Raw genomic sequence first — 14,634 nt, 5'->3', positions numbered from 1 at the left:
ATTAGCTTTTACCTTGGGAGACCTCGGAGTGATATTTCAGTGTTGTGAGGGACTTGGGCCTTGGTGTTCCCTGTTCTGAAGTTCTCGAAAAATGCTGTTGGGGAGTTCCCTGGTGGCTCCATGGGTTGAGGATCTGATGGTGTCACTGCTGTGGTACAGGTTCGATCCCTGGCCTGGGAACTTCCCCATGCCACAGGTGCAGCCAAAACTAAAAAACCAAATAAATAAATAAATAATAAATAATAAGAAGAATGCTGTTAGGAAAAAAAAAAACAATAACAACAGTAAAGGGAACTCCTGTGGTGGCTCAGCAGGTTAAGAACCCATCTAGTATCCATGAGGATCAGGGTTCGATCTCTAGCCTTGCTCAGTGGGTTAAGGATCCGGGGCTGCTGCTGTGGCTGAGTTGCTGTGGCTGTGGTGCAGGCTGGCAACTACAGTAATGATTTGACCCCTAGCCTGGGAATCTCTATATGCCGCAGGTGTGGCCCTAAAATGAAAAATGCTGTTGGGTTTCTTGCTTTGTTGGGGATGGTGATTTAGAGCAGTGAGTCCTAGGGGCCATCTGTAGATTCTTATGGGACTGGGATGAAGTCTCACCTGGCAGCAGCATCCTTCCTGGCTACACCCCTGAGTGTTCTGGGTTGGCTGGCCCAGGCTCTGGGAGGTACTGCCCCAGGGATAAACCGTGGGGGCCCCTTCCTGTAGCCCTCTGAGGCCGCACATGGGCCGCCTCCATTGAGGAGGAGGCAGGAGCTTCAGTTTCCTCATCTCCATTTTGGGGCCAGTGTTTCTGCTTCACAGGTTGTATCTTAAGGAAGGCAAGGCTTGAAAATTGCTGAGCACTGGTACACAGTTAATACTCATTGCATATTTTCTATCAATATTAGTGTCACTATGTTGTTGTTTTGCTGCACCTGCGGCATACAGAAGTTTCTGGGCCAGGGACCAGACCCAACCTGAGCCACAGCAGTGACAATGCCAGATCCTTAACCTGCTGAGCCAATGGGGAACTCCATTACTATGTTTTGAATGCAGATCCTCAAGTTGGCAAATTGATGTCAAGAAAAAATTTGCTGTGGGATGTCATAAAATAAAATTCTAGAGTTCCCATTGTGGCCCAGTGGAAAAGAATCTGACTAGGAGCCGTGAGGACACGGGTTCGATCTCTGGCCTTGCTCAGGGGGTTAAGGATCTGGCGTTGCTGTGAGCTGTGGTGTAGGTCGCAGACTTGGGCTTGGATCCTGCATTGCTGTGGCCATGGCATAGGCTGGCGGCCATAGCTCTGATTTGATGCCTAGCCTGGGAACTTCCATAAAAAAATAATAAAGAAAGAAAAAATACATGAATAAATAAAATTATACACTGTCATTTTTCTGTGTTCAGAAAAAATGGAAAGTCCAGCCTTTGGGGGGAATATATTAATCTAAGTTTGCCAGCTGTTTGTGCTTAGAAAGGAATGTATTGACTCTGATAATATGACCTCCTGTTTTTGCTATTAAAATGTCCTTTCTTTCATGAAATGACAGCAGTAGTAGATTTTAATTTAATTGCCAGGGTAAAATTTGTGAAATCACTCTATTTTCGAACTCTGATTTGGAGGGTGGAGGACTTTGGGCCTCATTAGTTTCACATGATGAGTGGCTGTGAGGGAACAGAAGCAAAGTGGCCACAAGCTGCTGCAAGTGAGTGGCTGTTTTGTGATGGCTGTAAAAATCCCACAAAGCCTTGAGCCAAGCCTCCTGCATCCTGGGGCCAAGCAACATCCCAAACTGTTGCAGAATGCACGGGTTCACAGTGGGGAGGAGAAAGGGCAGGAATCAGCATTCCTGCATTCATTCACGCCACAAATTTTCATTGAGCACCTACTATGTGCCCACACTGTCCAAGGGCTACAGCAATGAATGTCACAAGTGTCTCTGACCTCATGAAGCTCACATCGTAGTAAAATTTGTGAAATCACTCTGTCTGCCTGGAAGATTTACAGTTTTCTCCTCCAACAACCCTGGTGAGATGGACATAAGACCTCTGTTCTCAATGTGGGGAAACTGACACCGACAGAGATGGTGTCACCAGGAGTCGCAGGAGCTGTGATTTAGTGACCTGGTCTGTCTTCAAAGCTGTGTTCTTCCCCAGGAGCCAAGTCCCTCCCAGTGGCCACCACTAGGGGCGCAGTCTACCATCTGGGCACTTACTCCTCTGGTGAGTGTGGCAGGTTGGACTAAGGAGCTGGACTGCATTCTGCACTTTTCACTCCAGAGCTATTGTGTCAGCAGAAGCCGAGGGCCCTGAGAAGAAGCATATACTCCATCCCTTATACCAGTCTTGGGTAGCAACAGAACGATAGAAAAACTCCCAGCTCCAACCAACCACAGATCTGGCTGACAGCTGGGCGACCTGGAGACCACTTACCCTCTTCATCTCTACTCTGGCCATGATATTACTCCCGTGCAGAGCTTTTACAACTATTCATAAAATAGCATATGTGGAAACACTCAGCTCATTTGTCTGGCAAATATAGTTGCTCAATAAATGTTAGTTGAATTTAAATCTGAAAATTCGAGGCAGAGGCAGAAAGCCTAATTCCTGAGCCTGGAGACCTCATTTGGCTCATTGATTTGCCTTTAAGCGATTGATTTTCTATGCCAGGGCACACATCGGGATGGTGCAGGGAACCCAATTTAGCAAGCTGGTTTTATCTGATGTGGATGTGATCTGTGACTGAAATAAGAAGTGTTTCCACGTGGAGTATCCTAAAGCTCTGTAAGTGGACGATTCGGTGCTCACCACCATGGGGGATGTGCACCTTGGTGCCCAGTAATAGGTTCCCAGGAGGATGGTGACAGGCCCCTCGCCCTGCCCCCCACCCTGACTCCCTGAACGTGGAAGCTCAAGTTGAGCAGCAAGAAACAATGGCCTGCGGAAAGCAATTACCTTCATAGATTAACCACCTGCAAAGGTTAACGGCCCTCTGTCTTGGGACTTGACCCCCCTCCCCCATCCCCTCCCCTGACTTTCCCCTTGTCCTCCTTCATTGTTCCTGCCATAAACTCCCACCACACATTCTTTATAAGCCTAACATCTGTCAGTCAGCACTGGCGCCACCTTGAGCTTTGGAGGCCTCGATACATTTCTTCTTGCTGTATCAACTTGGCCTTGCTAGTTCCTCCCTTGGCAAACCTAAAACCCATCTATGAGGCATTTCAGAGCCAGGTGGGCCCCTCCCACCTGTCCTTGAAGAAGCAAGTGACTTCTCATCTCTGCTGCCTCCACCACACTGACGATGACAGCTTGATGCCCTCACTGAACAGAGAGCTCCGTACCTTCAAAGGCATTCCTACTGGAGTCAAGGAGCAGGGGTAACCCCCTCTTAGGTGTTAGTGAGGACAGTGGTGGGGTGCCTGTGGGACTCCCAGTCAAGGCAGTGGACTTCATCGTCTTGATGCAAAAAATAAGTAAGGTTTGTAGTGGGTCAATCAGGAGTGGGCTAAGGGAGGATTTCTTTGGAAAGAAGGCTGTGCCCTCTTTTCCAACAAGGAAGCAGAGAGAAAACAGGCCCAGCCACTCAGTTCCTTGGGCCGAGAAAAAGAGGAGTACCTCATGGGCATAGCTTCAGAGCCAAGGAAGGAGTGCCAGAATGGCGCCCCTTGGAATGGCCAAGCCTAGAGACAGGTGTCCAGATGAGTCAGCAATCAAGGGCTGCAGGTGGGTGTCAGGAGCAGAGAGAAGGAGCCGAAATAACAAAGAGAGGACATGGGTGCCAGGGGCGGGGGCTCTGCACCTAAACATGGCGTGCATGGGCTACGCCCCCCTCCTAGCTCCTCTCTTCCCTGGGGTGTCAGGTGGGGCAAAGATCTGGCCACTGACCTGGACATGGGTCACAGTGGGCACGGTGGTGACACAGGCTAGAGGGGAGGCCCCTAGGCTCTTCCTGATGGAGATCAGGATGCAGCCTGTAGGTCAGGCTGCTCAGGGGGCCCTGGCCAAGGGCACGGCAGGAAAGTGAAGACCTGACAGGTCAACACTCACAGCAAAGGCTGAGGGACCATACATTGTGGGCCCAAGGCATACATGGTGACAGAAGGAAGCTCAGAAGCCCACTTTCTGAGCCTGGCTGGCAGCCGCTGGTTCCTGGGTGGCCTTACCCTCGGGATACCTCTCACCTTTCAGTCTCAGGCTGCCAATTTGTGAAATCAAATGACTGGTGTCCATCCAGGCAGTGCATCTTGGATCACTGACACCTACACAGCTGGTGGTTTGGAGAAAGTTTAAGGCAAGAGACACATAAGGGCTTGGCTATTAGTAGACTCATCAGTTTGCCTCCTGATTGTAGCCTGACAGATCAGGTTCCTTCCCCTTGAGGACTCAGCAGGAGGCCCCCTCCTCACCCAGCCTGAAGTAATTACCCAGATTATTCAGGCAAAAGTCCCACAATGCAGCAACTGAGATGGGGGAAATGCAAGTGGTACCTTCCCTTTAAAATACCTACCTTCTCTATTTCAGCTGCTTAAAAAAAAAAGACCCAAAGCTATTGTGTTAAAGTGACTTTGACGTTGACTCAGCTGGGATCCAGCTGTGTTCCCCTCAGGATTCCACCTCCGCTCCAGCCTTCCCACCCCTCCCAGGGTGATGGCGGCATTGAGTGAAAATTGAACAGATTAGTAAATAGATTCCCATCTTTGCGCTGCACAATAAAACAGCATTGGAGAGAACACGTGAAAGGATTACTGGACAAAAAACACAATCAATCTCACCAGAGGGGAAGGGGCCACCACTATGACAGCAGAGGGTGTCAGCCACCAGCTGGGGGAGAGCAGTGGCCGGAACTGCAGAGGTCCCCTCTGGGGACCACCGGCCACCCCTCCATCAGCAGAGGCTCTAATGAGCAGCAGACTCTAATGAGACCTGTTCCCAGCAGACAATGTCCACGCTGACCCTGAGCCTGCATCGACCCATCCTGGTCTCGGGTGAGTCCCACTGGCTAGAGATGCCTGGACTCAGGGGCTGTCCTCCTGGGCCTGGTCCGCAGCACGTGCCCACAAAGTCACATCTTTCCCTGACCCCCAGCTCACCCTGTGAGCCTGGCTGGTAGACTGGCTTCTGCCTTTGGTCTCAACAGAGTGCCCAGGGCACAGAATCCTGGGCTGATGGCAGCACAGCTAACCCTGGGTCCCCCTACTTGTGGGGTTCTTACCCTGTCTGGGTTGGGTTAGGATGGGCTCAGGGTCTGTGTGGGCAAAGCCTGCAGGATTGTCCGAGTCAAAGATAAGGGGTTGGGGAGGAAGGGACAGGCAGGAAGGGCAGCAGCCCTGCTGGCTGATGATTCCAGTGTGACCCTGTGGATTTAGCCAGTGTCAGCAACCCCTCCCATCCCAGCTTGTGCCAACACTTACCTCATGTCATATCCTCATGACACGAAGGAGTCATCCCAGACTCCTTCCTGCCTAGAACTCGACAGACTGCGTTGGTTGAATTTATTTCCAGTCCTCTTTTTGTTTGCTAATTCTGGAGGTGTCCATTTTCTGGTACAAAAATACAAATCCTTTTACTAGTGTGATCAAATTTAACTCAACATGACAATCACCAGCCTGATGCAAGCATTTCATCTCTCTAACCCACGAGATCTCAGAAGACATCGATTTGGAACCATGTCATGTCTTTGGAGTCAGATGCTGAGCTTAAGCACGTGCACTTTACCCCCACATGACAGTCCCACAGGCGTGGCAGGCAGTGGACAAACAGGGGGGAGGATACTGTGTCAGCGGCAAGGAGGGGACACTGGGCTGGTAGGAGCCCCTCCCCTCGTGCTCTCAGCCTTGAGATCCCAGATTCTGGCCCCTAGCTGCCCACACTCACACCTGTCAGAGCCCTGAAGTTGGTGGCTCCTCCCATCTCTCTCTTTGTGTTTCTGAATTCAGCTTTTGCTTTGTTCTAGGCTTTGCATAGTCTTTGAGCTGTTTTTTTTGTGTGTGTGTTTACCTTTTTTTTTTTTTTTTTTTTTTTTTGGTTTTTAGGGCTGCACTAACAGCCTATGGAGGTTCCCAGGCTAGGGGTCTAATAGGAGCTACAGCTGCTGGCCTACACCACAGCCACAGCAATGCAGGATCCGAGCCATGTCTGCTACCTACACCACACCTCATGGCAACACTGGATCCTTGACCCACTGAGCAAGGCCAAGGATCAAACCTGAAACCTCATAGTCGGTTTCATTTCTGCTGCACCAGGACAGGAACTCAGGGTCTTTCGGATTTGATACACTTTGGGGTTCCAGGTAAGAAACACTTTCCTCTTGCCTTCTCCACAAGGTAAGAACTGCTTAGACACCTGCTGACAGAGCTGCCAATAGCCCTCTTGCTTAGTCTGTGTGTGGCCCTTCTGGGCCCCTAGAGTGGCAGAAAGACCATAGACCTGGGAGTTGAATGAGTCTGACTCTAAAGCAAGGTTGCAACTCTTTATTGGCTTGGAAATTGGGAACAGAACCTCCCTCCTGTGAGCACTTGAGAAATGTCATGCCTCAAAGATGACCCCGCTGTTTTGCTGTCTAGCATTCACCTGGTGGGCAATGAGACTAGCAAAGATGGATCTCTGGTGTTCTTTACCTGATATAATGGACATCTATTGCTTTTGTCTGCTTAGCATTCCTTTCTCTCTTGTGACAACCACATCTGCTTCTTTTTATTTTATTTCTTTTCCTTTCTTTTTTATGGCCACTCCTGCAGCATATGGAAGTTCCCAGACTAGGGGAAATCGGAGCTGCCGTTGCCAGCCTACGCCACAGCCACAGTCACGGCGATACGGGATCCGAGCCATGTGTGCAACCCACGGCTTGCAGCAACACCAAATCCTTAACCCACTGAGCGAGGCCAGGGATTGAATCTGCATCCTCACAGGCACTTTGTCAGGTTCTTAACCCACTGAGCCACAAGGGGAACTCCCACATCTGCTTCTTTTTATTTATCAATCACAATATAGCAAATCCTCCCCACACTTAGAGGCTTAAAATAACTATTTTGTATTATTGCTCATGATTCCCTGGGCTGATTGGTTCCTCCGGGTGGTTCTTCTACTCCTTGCTATTGGCTGGGCTGCCGTCACCTGAGGCTTGACTGGGCTGGGATGTCCAGGTCTCACTCGTATGGCAGTGGTTGGTTCTGGCCGGCAGCTGGGCTCATGGGTACTATTGGGCAGAGCATCTCTGTTCTCCTCCACAGGCCTCTCTGTGAGGCTTAGGCTGGGTTTGAGGAGGTAGCATTCCAAGTGCACAGAAGCAGAAATTGCAGGTCTCTTAAGTCCAGCCTTGATGGCAAAAGGGCACTTCTTATGCTACATTCTATTTACCAAAATAAGTCACAGATTCAAGGGGAGGAGAAATACCCCCCACTTCTCAATGAGAGGCAGACCAAAGGAGTTTTGACTCTGAGTCCACCATAGCTTTCTTTGCCTGGAGGGGCTGCCAGTCTGAGCTCTAGCCCCCATGGGTACAGAAATGGGCAGTTTGCTCAGGCAACAAAGTCCCTTTTTCATACTTCCATACCCCCACGGCAGTTGGCCCAAGAATGGGAGTCACCTAGACTCCTTCCTTGAGATCAAATATAGAGGCAGCAGCAGAAGAAAATTTCCCCCTTTACTGTGGGGCTGGGTATAAGCCTGAGGCTGGTTACAGAGTGCAGCTCTAAGCCACCATCACAAAAGCTCATCTGCCTAAGACCCTAAGACAATAATGAAGCAAATGCTCAAAAAGTAGTAGGAGAGAGAGGGGGGTGGGTGGGGAATGAGGACGTAGAGGAGAGAATGGCATTGATAATGACAATGTCATTTGTTGAGACCTGGACTTCCCAGACGTCTGGTTGTATGAAGCCAACACATTCTCTATTTTGTTAAAGCTACTTTGAATTGGTTTCTATCATCTGTGATCAAACAAAAGGGTTCTGGCAAGGAGGATGTCACTTATTAAGGTTTGGTTTTCTCACCTTAGAAAACAGTAGAAACTGTAGCTAGAATACACTGAGCTCTTATTCCAGACCGGGCTCTTTGTTAGGTGCGTTACATACTTTTTCTTCACTTAATTTTTATGGGAACTCTGGAGATTTCCTTTAAAATGAGAATGCTTGTACCCATTTTTCAGATAATAAAATGAAGCTTAGAGGAGGTCAGGTCTCACTCTACCGGGAAATGGTATAGCCATACTCCTAACTTCTTAGAACAAACTTCTGTTCCGCCCACTAGCCTTCACTGCCCTAGGCATGGTATGCAGACCAGCCAGAGACGGCTTGCTTAGAGCGAGGGTTGGCATGACTTTTGGATGAATGTGCTGACCATGCAAGGCCTTTATGAGAAAAGGGGATCCCCAGGTTTCTCTAGATTCTCCTTCTGGGGGGCATCTTCCTAGAATCACTAACTCATGGTCAACAGCAAGAAGAATCAGGCTACAGGTAATTCTAACATTTTTGGAAAGGAGTGTCTTTCCAAAAACATTTCAGATGGAGCTTCTGGTCCTAACACACTCCATCCAATTCTAAGAAAGAGAAGGAGTCAGTGGGGTGTGAGGCCCTGACCCTGGCTACAGGCGAAGGGGGGAGGCAATCCCAAGTTTCCATCCCAAACCCCCAGGGTCTCCTGCTCTGCATTCTCAGCCCTTCTGTGGGATTTAGTTCTCATTTGTTGTTTGCAAGTCACTTTGACAATTATCAACCAGATGAGTGTCTAACAAGGGAGCAAGGAGAGCAAAGCAAAGGAAGGTGGTTTGGGAATTGGACTGTTTGCCAAATGCAGAAGCGGCTCCTCCACTCCCTGTCCTAAACATCTGTTTCAATACTTGTTACCCACAGGGGTCAGCCCAAGGCCAAGATGCCAGAGCTGGCAAGTGTCTGGGTGAAAGAGAGTCCTGCACTTGGCTCATCTTTACTGAGCATATACAAGGCAGCAAGCTTGACTGACAGCGAACCTTTGGTGCTGCTTCCAGTTTCAGGTTGCCTGCTCTCTGGCCCTAGGTGAGAAGTCTGCTGAATTTGATTTGCTTTCTGATGGAAATGGACTTTAGGCTCTAGTGAAGCAAGGATATCAGCACATACGGATGCCCGTGGGCCTTGAGCAGGCTTGCATAGATTAAGGTGGCTTTTAAAATGACACATGTCCATCCTGAGATCCCTAAAATGTCACTGGAGAGGAAGTGCTGGGCAGGGGGAATGATGGTCTTGCCATGACCACCCCCCATCTCCCCCTCATCCATTTCATAGCCTCCATCTGCCTCCAGATTCTCTCACTGCCCTTCAGGATAACCTTCAGGGCTCCGTGCTGGAACCCAGGAAAGCTCTGCCCTGTGAAAATCTTGCTTACATGACTCATTAGTAGTAACTGATCATGTGTCTTCTCCCCATTTGGGTGACCAGAATGGGGACTGGCCTTCTCTTAAGAGCGGCCAGGCAGAGGAAAGGGCCCTCAACAGGCCATTTGGGAAAAGAGCTTTCAGACCTACTCTGCCCACACATCTGCATGGCTGTGAGTGTCCACCCCTGCTGTAACCAGGTACGGTCTCCTCAAGAGGGGAGCTAGGCATCTTCCTCTCTGGCAAGCAGGCTCGGCAATATCCATGTGCCTGTGATCCAGCCCATCCACCAAGTCACAGCCTTCCAGACCAGGTATGGCCAGACCAGCTGCCCATGTCCTGCCTCCCATGGGAATGGGTCCCTGTACGCCTCTGCTCCCTGATTTACCCAATGCAAACTGGGAGGCTGGCCATCTTCTGGATCCTGGTGGCTCCTCTGCTGGAGCTGGAATATGCTTTCAGGCCTTTCCTGTATCTCCTAGGAGATGCTTAGCAAAGTGGAGATGGTCTCCTATACATTGCCCAGAACTCTGGGGGCCACCCTCACCCCTCTTCATCCCAGCCACTTTTGGTCCAGAATCCTAAAAGCGAAGGCTGAATTTGAGCTTGGCTCAGGTTCCTGAACTTGTGATTGGGAAACTCTCAGCCATCTCCACTCTCCTGTCTCAGAAGGCTTCCCTGAGCCCTGAGCAGCTGTGCAGGACCCCACTCACTTCCTTATCTGCTCCATCACCCCTCACTCAACCTGCACCAGCTCCGACCTGTGGCTGGGTCATGTGTGCCATTTAGGCATCAAGCCTCAGGAGCATTCTTTTCTATTTGCCGAATGGTTTCTGGCACTTCCACTCAGTAGCCCCTGCATCACTCAGGTGGGGAGGGAGGGCAGGCCAGGAAATGAATTGATACAGGTAAGCGGGAGAGTGCCTGGGGCAGGGGGCGAGGATGTGTGCCAAATAAACTCTCAGTGTGGATTGTTGAGCCACAACCCTGTGTGTAGACACCCCCGGCAGGAGAGAAGGTCAAGGGGAGGTTGAGAGCAGCTGTGATGGGGCTGCACGAGGAGCTGGAGTAGCTTCATGTGGGCGGGCAGCAGCTGAGGAGGAGAGATGCATCTGGGAGCTGAGCAGGCTCCCTTTGCCCCTCTAGAGCAGAGAGCTTTCTCGAGCCAGCAGCTGTGCTAGGGCGCAGGGCCCCAGAGGGTGAGGCTTGGCCGTGGTGACAGCCCAGCTCTCCCTTCCCCTCCTCTTTAGAACCCCAGTTAAATGCTGAAACACAGCCTGCTTCCAGTTCCCTTGGCCAGAGTCTCATAGGTACCAGAGGGAGACACCCCTGCAGGTCCCATGGAAGGGGCTTTTTCTCCTGCATCTAGGACTGCCATTGGCCTGCTTAGCTGCCCTGAGGTGTCCCGACCTCAGCCCCCTCTCCTGTCTGGGGGAAGCAGAGAGACTCTGCTGGCCTCCTGCAATCCCGTCTAGGTCCAGAATTCCCTGGAGAGCCAGGAGGGCTTCCTGACCTGCCTGCTGCCTCCCACCACGTCCCTGTTTTGTTGCCCTGGCCTTCTCTCCCTCCTCCTGGTTCCTTCATCGTTCATTCACTCAACAAATGCAGCACATAGATTGTAATTTTGTGCCAGGGCTACAAGAAACAGGTCAAACGAGGTCCCTGCCCTTATGCAGCTTATTGACTGATTTGGAGCAGACAAGTAGACCAATAAAAACATAAAGGGTATACACTGATGAGGCGAGCAGAGGGTGCTCTGGGAACACCCAGCTAGGGATTGCATTAATTTTCTTGGGCTGCTATAAAAAATGACTGCAGTTTGATAGTTGAAAAACAACAGAAACTTTGGTGTTCCTGCTGTGGCACAGCGGGTTAAGGAGTTCCCACTGTGGCTGAGTGGGTTGAGAACCTGACATAGCGTCTGTGAAGATGCAGGTTTCATCCCTGGCCTGGGTCAGTGGGTTTAGGATCTGGTGTTGCTGCAAGCTGTGGCATAGTTCAAAGATGCGGCTTGGATCTCTTAATGCCATGACCGTGAGGTAGCCCTCAGCTGCAGCTCCGATTTGCCCCCTAGCCTGGGACTTCCGTATGCCACAGGTGTGGTCATAAGAAGGGGGGACAAAAGCAATGAAAAGAATCCAACTGCAGTGGCTTGTGTTGCTGCAGTGGCGTGGGTTCAATCCTGGCCGGGTTAAAGGTTTGGGTGTTACTGAAGCTGCGGTGTAGTTCACAACTGTGGCTTGGATTTAATCCCTGGCCCAGGAACATCCATATGCTGTGGGTGCAGCCATCAAATAAATACATAAACAAACAAACAAAACAGGAATTTATTTTCGGAGTTCCCGTCGTGGCTCAGTGGTTAATGAATCTGACTAGCATCCATGAGGACACAGATTTGATCCCTGGCCTCGCTCAGTGGGTTAAGGATCTGGCATTGCCATGAGCTGTGGTATATGTTGCAGATGTGGTCTGGATCCTGTGTTGCTGCGGCTGTGGTGTAGGCCAGCAGCTCCAGCTCCAGTTTGACTCCTAGCCTGGGAACCTCCACATGCAGCAAGTGCGGCCCTAAAAAGCAAACAAGCAAACAAACAAACAAACAAAAATGAAAACAAAAACCAGGAATTTATTCTTTTTTTTTTGTCTTTTTTCATTTTCTTGAGCCGCTCCCGCGGCATATGGAGATTCCCAGGCTAGGGGTCTAATCGGAGCTGCAGCCACCAGCCTACGCCAGAGCCACAGCAACGTGGGATCTGAGCCGTGTCTGCAACCGACACCACAGCTCACGGTAACCTTTACCCACTGAGCAAGGCCAGGAATCGAACCCGCAACCCCATGGTTCCTAGTCGGATTCATTAACAACTGCGCCACAACGGGAACTCCAGGAATTTATTCTCTTTAGTTCTGGAGGCCAGAGGTCCAAGATCAAGATGATAGCTGGGCCGGGCTCCCTAGGAATCTTCTAAGGGAGGATCCTTCCTGTGTCTTCTTGGTTTCTGGTGGTTGCTGGTGATCCCCAGGTCCCCTTTGGCTCCCAGCAGCACCTCTGCCTCTGTGATTGCATGGAGTTCTCCCTACATGTCTGTGACCAAATTTCCCTCTTCTTCTAATGACACCCCACTTGGGATTAGGACCCATCCCGCTCTGCTGTGACCTCTTTTTGACTTGATTACATCTACAAAGACTCTGTTTCCAACAGGACATTCATAGGGGCTTGGGATTCTAGGATGTATCTTTTTGGGGGACACAGTTCAACTGAACAGGGTCCTTAATATGCTTTTGGATCATCGGGCAGGCTTCCTGGAGGAGGGGAAATTAACCTTTGAAAACAAGTAGGAATTAGCTGGGGAAAGAACGAGCAGAGACAAATACGTGTGAGAGCTAGGAGCATCTGAGGCAGCAAAGGGCAGGCAGTCTGGCAGGAACCTTGTTTGGAAGTGGGGACTCACGTGGGATGGAGCTAGACCAGGCTGGATGGTGCAGCGCCCTGCATTCCATCTTAAGGGGTTTGGGTTCTATCCTTAGGGTAATGAAAAGACACTGAAAACTTTTTTTTTTTTTTCTTTTTTGGGCACATGGAGTTCCCAGGCCAGGGATCAGATCTGAGTCGCAGCTGTGACCTATGCTGGACCTGTGACAACGTCAGATCCTTAACCCACTGTTCCAGACCAGGGATTGAACCTACGCTCCAGGGCTCCAGAGACCCCACCCAGCCCATTGCATCACAGTGGGAACTCTGACACTGAAAGCTTTTATGCAAGAGGCTGACATGGCTGTATTTATATCACAGAAACATCATTCTTGCTACATGGAGAACGGATAGCAGGGCTACAGTCTGGGGACCCGGAGATGCGTGAAGAAGCCTCTGTGATGGTCCAAGATAGATAGAGAAGATGTTGGCTTAGGAAATGGAGAGAAGTGGGTGGAGAGAGGAGATCTTTGTGATGAGGAATCAGCACGACTCTATGATGGAAAGGACATGGGGGAGGAAGAAGGACAAAGGAGGATTTCAGGCAGGCTCTGGCCCACAAGATTCCCAGAGAGGATAGATCACACCTCCCAGGGGAGCCTGTACCAAGAAAGGGATGGGGGAAGGGCTCCACATAAGGAATGTACAAAGAGGTGGCAGGCTTTGATGTAAACCGCATAGAGCATTTACACCGTGTGGAGAAAAATGCCTGGAGGGCAAGGGTGCTGTCTTTCTTCAAAGAAAACTGTAGTCAGGTTTCCACTGGCATGGACAAAGAAAAAGACAAATCGTGACATTATTTGGAGGAAGTGAGCTTGAAAGGGGGATGGCCCAGGGCAAGGGTCTTTTAGATGAGGGCTGGGGGCAGGGACTCTGCAGGGCCAGGTCTGGATTGGAGGGGGGTGTGGTTAGCATTCAGAAGAAGGGGCTCCGGGTCTCCATCTCACCTGATCTTTCTCAGGTCTCTTGAGCTCACGTCTTCCCATCCCCCAACCCTGACCCCTCCCCTCAACACTCTGGGTTGATCTGTTCTATGCCTCCTGCCCTTAGCTGGCCTGACCCTTCTGCCTCCAGACCACAACCTCCAGAGCTGCCCAGCCCCTGGGATGCCTCCATCCTGGTCACAGGTACTTCCTGTCCCGTTAGTGGCTCTGGCAGCTGCTGGTCCAGTGCCTCTCCTAACAGAAAGCAGCTGACTAGGAAACATGGAAATGAAGTCACAGGTTTTTTTTTTTTTTTTTTGGGCCATACCCACAGCATGCAGAAGTTCTGGGGCCAGGGATCAAACCACAGCAGTGCCAACTCTGGATCCTTAACCTGCTGAGCCACCAGGGAACTCCTGAAGTTACAGTTTAGGTTCTGAGAATTAGTGGGCTTTGGGGACCCAGAAGAATAAGCTTTGCTATGTACGAAGTACTTGTGCTTAGTGCTTCATAAGCAGCATCTCATTTGACCTCCACGACTTGGGTATCATTATCTTCATTTGACAGATGAGGCGGTTTGCAGAGTCAAGTGACTCAACTGTCATCGCACACCTTGCCCAAGTTCACACGATGAGTAACTTGGCAACGTCAAGATGGAGACCAGGGTCTGTCTGATTTTAAAGTCCGTGCTGACCCCTCCACTCCCTGCCTGCCCGCACCTGAGTCGGCTGTCTCCCCAGGGATCTTTGAGGCACCTGGTCCCCCTGTGCTCCCAACAGCCAGAAGGAGGATGCTCCTACCCCCCGTCAGCCCCACAGCAGCCTCCCTTGACATGAAAAACAACACAGCAGATCTCAGAAACAGAAATTACGTTAATCATACTCTTCATAGCATACCCATTATCTGTCTGCGTAAGGCCT

This window comes from Phacochoerus africanus, chromosome 8 (assembly GCF_016906955.1).
Source record: "Phacochoerus africanus isolate WHEZ1 chromosome 8, ROS_Pafr_v1, whole genome shotgun sequence".
NCBI lineage: Eukaryota > Metazoa > Chordata > Mammalia > Artiodactyla > Suidae > Phacochoerus > Phacochoerus africanus.
The sequence above is the reverse complement of the archived record's forward strand: the minus strand, read 5'-3'. Positions refer to the sequence as shown.